Source organism: Petaurus breviceps, unplaced genomic scaffold, assembly GCF_028583685.1.
Source record: "Petaurus breviceps papuanus isolate PSGF00001 unplaced genomic scaffold, PetGlider_PUasm1.0 91133, whole genome shotgun sequence".
NCBI lineage: Eukaryota > Metazoa > Chordata > Mammalia > Diprotodontia > Petauridae > Petaurus > Petaurus breviceps.
The window spans coordinates 50,070,652-50,078,143 of NW_027187419.1; the positions used below are offsets into that span (position 1 = coordinate 50,070,652).

The 7,492-nt window shown below is 42.9% G+C and overlaps 1 long non-coding RNA gene across 2 annotated transcripts in view; it reads right to left on the minus strand.

Annotated features, from left to right (window-relative positions):
* LOC138155592 (uncharacterized) overlaps window positions 1-7,492 on the minus strand; it is a 36,495-nt gene that overhangs the window by 22,565 nt on the left and 6,438 nt on the right. The window lies entirely within an intron of this gene.

Genomic DNA, 7,492 nt, shown 5'->3' on the forward strand with positions numbered 1-7,492 from the left:
CCCTTCCAGAGTCTGTGAGCTCATAATGTCTGTCTGATTGCCAGGAGAACAGGCCACAAAGTCACCAATGTGACTCCATCGGTCAGCTGATATCACATACCCTTGTTCCCTACCCCTTCTCTTCAGGCTCTCTCCCCACATCCAAGAAATTACCTTCATATCATGGGAGGAAAAGTGACTAAATCTGGCCCAGCTCAGTCCATAGTTTAATATGTGACCCTGAACAATTCATTTGGCCACTGTCAGAGTCAGCTTCCTCATCTATAAAATAAGTGAGTTGGACCAGATGATCCCTAAAGGCCTTGCAGCTTTGAGCACCTATAAGTCCCTCATTCAGAGCTAAGCCATGAATAGTATGACAGGGATGAACTTTGTCACAGATTTGGGGTAGGAAGCAGACAAGGGGAAGCAGGATGCATGAAGAAACATTTTTAAGTTGTTGTTTCTGTTTTGGAGGGGGGAAGGCAGGGCAGTTGGGGTTAAGTGACTTGCCCAAGGTCACATGGCTAGTTAAGTGTCTGAGGTAGGATTTGAACTCAAATCCTCCTGACTACAAGGCCAGTGCTCTATTCACTGTGCCACCTAGCCGCCCCAAGTTGTTTATTAAGGAATTTAAAGTTGCTATTATAACTCTCCAAATCCTTTAAGCTATAAAGTACCTGTAGAAAGTAGAGGTTGATACTCTTAGTTAATTATACTTTTTAGAGTCCTAATTGTTTTTCTATATGGCAGTGGGATACTTGATCCAAGATAATCAACCACTGTACCAATATACACACACAGACATACAGACCCCTCCACTATTAGAGAAGAATATGGAGAAGACAGGTGAAAGTGAACCCCACCTAAGAAAGACAGTCTTGAGTTGGGCCTAGAGCAGGGTTTTGGAACTACCACTAAAAAGTCTCTTGTAACCACTCATTTAAGTTTGGTTTTTTGGTTACTTTTCCCCTAAAATACCTAGTAAAGCTCTGCTTTTGTAACAGTGACCATCCTGCCCTTACTGCCTGAAGGCCAGGGATGCTTCATTTCAACCCTCCCCTTGGGATTGTCTAGTGCCCTCAAGCCTCTCTGCCAGATTTGCTCAAGCCTCCTCTAATGGTGTTACTTCGATATTAGGGATCCCCTTAACCCCAGGTTCACTTAGCCATTTTACAGTTGGTTAGTTTTTCCAAAGGAATATTTACATTAAGGCAAGACAAGGCAATAAGCACCTACTATGTTCTAGATGCTGTATTAAGTGTTTTAGAAATATTAGAAATTATATTATTTAGAAATATTTTCTCATTTGATCCTCGCAACAACCTTGAGATGGAGGTGCTAATTTGATCCCTATTTTACATATGAAAAAGTTGGGGCTCGGAGGTGAAATGATTTGCCCAGAGTTATAAAGCTAGTAAGTATCTGAGGGAGGATTTGAACTCAGGTCTTCCTGACTCCAAGCCCAGTGTCTGTCTGCTGGACCACCTAGCTGCCTTTAAAGATATAGCATGAATATACAAACATTACACCCCATTTCCTCCCAACCAAAACCTGGTAAGGGTATAATTCCCATCCCCTTGCATCATCTCAGTCTTTGGGAAGCAGAGGGGTATCATATTCACAGTTTAACATAGTTGCTATGTAACATCAGTACCACTGAGTTTCAAGTCCAAAGTTCCCCTGAGATTAATTCCAGCACCTTGGCTTCTCAGGGACTCCCTGCTAGGCCAGGAGCAACATCTAGCCTGGAATCCTGTGTCCAGGGCTGTCACAGCTCAAACTCTTGGTTCCAAAGATTCCAACTTATCAATTATGTGTGGATTAAATTATTTAATCTCTCTGGCCCTCGGTTTCCTCATCTGTAAAATGGAGTTGGTTTTTTGTTTTTGTTTTTTTTTTTTTAAAGCAATCGGGGTTAAGTAACTTGCTCAAGGTTACACGGCCAGTTATTTCTGGGTGTGGTGCTGAGTATCTGGGCCCGGATTTGATCCAGGTCATCCTGACACTGGAGCCGGTGCTCTTACTCACTGAGCCACCAGGCCTCCCCTAAGCAATTGAGGTTAAGTAACTTGCTCAAGGTTACAATGGCCAGGTGTTTCTGGGAGGGTGCTAAGTGTCTGAGCCCGGGATTCGATCTCCAGGTCATTTCAACACTGGAGTGGATGCTCTTACTCACTGTGCTACCTGGCCGCCCCAAGGAGTTGGTTTTAATGACCTCTAAGGCCCCTCCCTGCTCTAAATGTAGGGCTTGTCCAAGATTATCCAGCTAACTAGTAGTATAGACTGAAGTCAGACCCAAGTCTCCAGATTCCAAATCCAGTGTTCCTTCCACAATATTGTGGGACCAAGGGACATGACCTGCCCTCTACTCTCTGAAATGATAGCTGATGTTAGTAGCCTGAAGAGGGAAGAAAGAGGTCCAGGCAGGGTCACAGGCTCTGAAGGCACTGGCTGCTTCTCCTGACCTCTTGAAGTTCAGCTGCTTATATGGTGGGCCAAGAGGGTCTGCCTTTTTCTACAGCCTCCCTCACCCACACAACAGATGGGCACCTTTATGCCTTAGGCTATTTTTACTTTTTTTCCCCTCCCATCCCCCAGTTCTCCTCTTCCTTTCCTGGCTCAGTCCCAGCAGGAGTCATGGAGAGAGCAGCCAGAATCCAAGAAAGTACAAAAAAATCCAGGCCAAGCCTTTTACTCCTTCCCACATCTCTAACCTTATCTGGAGGGAATGAGGAAGAGGAAGACATTGTGACTGCTCTGTCTATCTTTTCTGCTCCCTTCAGCACAGAGGAGAAGAGGAGTCATTGGGGAAATGCCTCAAGATGGAGTCTTCTTAGATCCTGGCTCTGACCTGGGACCTCCCCACATTTTCCTCTCTGCTCCCAGCCAGCCCTCCTATTCCAGAAAAAGGTTCCCAAGTCAGAGTTTCTAAATTTAAATTCTCGTCTTTCCTGCTAACAGATTGCCCTGCTCAGTTGCTGCCCTTCCTCTCTGCTCCACTTCTGCCCCCTACGTCAGAAACCTACCTCAAATGGTGCTTTGTTTGGGTCCATGCCACCATTTGGCGCCTGTTTCTTGGAAGGCATTTATTTCTATGTAGTGAAAATATTAGGAATCAGGATTCTAGTCTCATCTCTGCCATTCTCTGTTTGACCTTGGACAAGTCAACCTCTCTAGGCCTCTGTTTCCAAATCTGTAAAATGAGATCATTGCATCAGATCCTTTCTAGGGTCCCTTCCTCCTCTAACATTCTCTCTAATAGCCTCCTGGAATTCTGTCTATACCACAGATCTGCTCCTAGAGAGGGAAATGGCTGAAGGTGCTCCATTTTCCCATGTACACTCAGATTCTCTAAAGCAAGGCAGACCCAACTCCAGACTTTGCCTAATTAGGGGGTGTGAAAGCCAGCAAGTCTGTGAGTACCAGGATTTTTTTTTCCAAATGGGCAGTTGACTTTGAATCGTGCCTCAGAACAAACTCTGTGCTGCTCATGTCTTTTTTTTTACAATGCATTACATAAATGGAGTTCACCTCTTCTTTCCATCTTCCTTTGTTCTTTATTCTCTACTCGTTCAGTCAAGTAATATTTATTAAATGCCTGCATATACATGGAACTGCTCAGAAATGTAATCCAAGATGACAAGGCTTCCTGTCCATGCGGAATTTACAATTCCATAAGGAGACAGCATAGACACAAACCTGAAAGTGGGCGTTCTGCCCCCATCTAATGGTGACAGGGCAGGATTTTGAAAAACTTTTTGCTTGTTATTTTATATGCCAGGAGGCACTGTGGTACAATGCCAATGATTTTATTTCTTTTGAGCGCTTATTACTGCTTATTCCTTTTTAAGTTCCTGGAGTCGTATGCTGCAGTGATTTCTCAGATGGGAGTTTGCCCAGTTTACTTACGCAGCAATAAAGTACTGTCATGTTGAAGGCCTGCTTGTCCTTGTCTGTTAACTGATTTCTGACACACCCTCCTTTTTCTGGACTTAAGGCCGGGAGATCTACAACAGCAGTCTGTATAACTCAGGTATATCAAGAAACAATTGAATATAGCTTCCATCTTGGAATGTGAGCAGACCCCACACTTTAAAAGTTGTTCCAAAGGAGACCATGAAGATCATTCAATCAGTTTTGTTTTGGTTTGGTGTAGTTTTTAGAGTAGAGTGATAGATAAGTGACCTTACCTAGTCTAAATGCACTTACTTTACAGATGAGGAAACTGAGGCTGTGGAACCTCTTCTATCTTAAATTAGAAGAGGCTTAACAAAAACATACCATTATAGTTTCTGAAGCCCAAACATGCCAAAAACAAACATTTGATGAATTTGTGGGCTTTTTGGAACCACACCTCACCAGTATCATCATTAATAATCATTTTGATTAAAGGAGCCATCCCTTGACTCAACTTCTTAAAGAGGCCTGTTCACTGAATGGGTGTTGCTCACTCAAAGTGAGAACTTGAAAAGACCTTAAAACGGCCAATCCCCCATTGCATCCTGGGCCATCTCCAGTCATCGTGGTCTATATCTGGCCTCTGGGCCCAGATGGCTCTGAAGGAGAAAGTGAGGCTGATGACTTTACACAGCCCTCCCTCACTCAAATCAAAGTCAATTGAAAGTCATGTCATCATCTCCCTGATGTCATAGTTCACTTTGAGAATGAAGGGCAAGCCACACTCAATAACAGCCAACATTTCTGGAGCAGTCTAAGGTCTGCAAAGCACTTTACAAATGCTCTCATTTGATCCTCAAAACAACAGTAGGAGGTAGATGACATCGCTAGCCCTATTTTACAGATAAGGAAACTGAGGCAAACAGGTTTGAGCAATTTCCCCAGGATCACTTATCCAGTAAGTGTCTGAAGATGGATTTAAACTAAGGTCTTTTTTTTTTTTTGCTTTTTGGAGGGTAGAAGGTAGGGCAATTGGGGTTAAGTGACTTGCCCAAGGTCACACAGCTAGTGTGTGTGTCTGAGGTCAAATTTGAACTCAGGTCCTTCTAACTCCAGGGCCAGTGCTCTATTGACTGCAACATTGCTGCCTATACCATAGAGCCATACTATCTTTCTCAATGCAGCAATTTTCCATTTTCAGAAGATGTGTTACAGGGCCACTTTGAATGATGAGTTCATAAGCAAGCATGCCATTGGTAATACTAACAATAGGTAACATTTATTTAGCTCTTACTATGGGCCAGGCACAATGCTAAGCACTTACAAATATTATTTCATCTGATTCTCACCACGACCCTGGGAAGTCTTTGCTTATCCCCATTTTACAGTGAGAAAACTGAGGCAAACAGAGGTTAAGTGACTTGCCCAAGGTCATGCAGCTAGTTTGTTTGGGGGGTTTTTTGTTAAGTGTCTGAGGTTGGATTTGAACTCAGGTCCTCCTGACTACTGGACCAGTGCTCTATTCACTGTGCAACCTAGCCACCCCTAGAATTATTTTCTTTTTCTTTATTTTTTTTCTAGAATTATTTTCACTATACTAAGCACTTCACAAATATTATCTCATGTTATCCTCACAACAACGACACTTATGACTGAATACAATTTGCCCCAACTAGAGGTTCTAGTCAGCTAGACCACATATATATGTGTATATATGTGTGTGTGTGTGTATGTGTGTATACATATATATGTATGTAGGTGTATATACATATATATACACACGTACAAATAAAACAGAAATTAAAAGAGCAATTTCCAATATCTCTCCTGTCCAGAGTGCACAGGCAGAGAATTGTTGCCAACAGGGTCAGCAGAACACCAAAAAATACATCCTCGATAGTATCTGACTATCAGATTATGGGGCCTCCGTTCAGACATTTCAATCCCACTTTGACTGTAGAGATTTACATTGATGCCCTGCTTGCAGATTCAAGGATATGCAAATTCTGCAAGAAGAGCCAACTTGAGAGAGTATATGGCTCAAGACCTATTAGAATGAAGCCCCAGAGCTGTCACAGCAGCTCAGATAACCTGGCATCAGTGATCTTGATTCTTCCTATGACAGGGAGGCCCCAGAATTACACCACATTCAAATAGTTGATGGCAAGATTCTTTGGGATACTGCCATGAATACAAGATGGAAGGTAACTCCAGGAATGCTGTAGCAATAATCAGGAAATAGTGCCTGCACAGGATTTCCTCACAAGACTCATTTGCAATGACTGCCTAGTTGGTACTACTGGAAGCTGGGTTGTGAATATGTAATAATAATAATAGAAGAAGAATAGCCAGCTAGCATTTATATAGTGTTTTAAGACTGGCAAAGTATTTTACAAATATTATCTTATTTTAACCATACAACAAACCTGAGAGGTAGAGGCTATTATTACTCCCATTGTTCAAATGAGGAAACTGAGGCAGATAAGCATTAAGGGACTCACCCAGCTAGATCTGAACACAGGTTTTCCTGATTTCAGGTTCAGCCCTTTATCCACTGTACCACCTTCCTACCACATATAATATGGTTCCCTCAGATCCCACATAAAAGCTACTTAGCAATGGGTCAGTTTGCATCACTAGGAATTGCTTTCAAGATCATTCATTCCATTGAAACAGCCTGATTCTAGGAAACTATCAACTGTTTTACTACAGTGTGTTTCAAAGATCAGGGAGCTCACCAGAGGAACTCAATGTCATTCCAGTTAGATCCAACCACTGCATCAATTCATTTGAAAGATAGAAATGTACTTCTTGGGGGGGAGGGTGGCTAGGTAGCACAGTGAGTAAAGCACAGGCACTGGAGTCAGGAGGACCTGAGTTCAAATTTGGCCTCAAACACTTAACATTTACTAGCCATGTGACCTTAGGCAAGTCACTTAACCCCAATTTCCCTGCCTTCCCCCCTCCAAAAAAAAAAAGAAAAGAAAAGAAAGAAATGTACTTCTTACCTCAAGAGAAAGAAATAAAACAAGGCTAGAGAATCTAATCTATGTGGGGTTGGTGCATTGAAAGGTCCTGAGACTGGGACATGTCTAAGGGTAGTAGATTCTAGTATCACATCCTAACATATCTGCTCCACCCAGCAGCACAAACTTAGTATTTATAAGCTTAAAAGCAGAGTTCAGGAATTCTGATAGAGAACTCAGGGAGAGAAAGAGTCCAAAGCCTGAGGGCAATGGAAGATCAGATGATAGAGGGTAGGTTGCAATTTCCAGGTCATTCCTCAAAGAGTTTCACCACTTTAAAGAATAGACCAAACAGATATTGCGGGCTTAAGAAGCTTTTGTTGCTAGGCCTCAACCCTTCATGGAAAGAGTGCTCCTTTATGCTGCACCAAACCCTGCAACACTCTCCCAGAAGGACCTGATGTAAGCAATGGCTTCTATGTACCTGGCTCCAGCTGCAACATCTCCTTCCATGCCACCTATACTCTCTTTCTCTCTCCTCTCTCTCTCTGATCTCTCTCTCTCTCTTCCTCTCTCTCTCTCTCTCTCTCTCTCTCTCTCTCTCTCTCTCTCTCTCTCTCTCTCTCTCTCTCTCTCTCTCTCTCTCT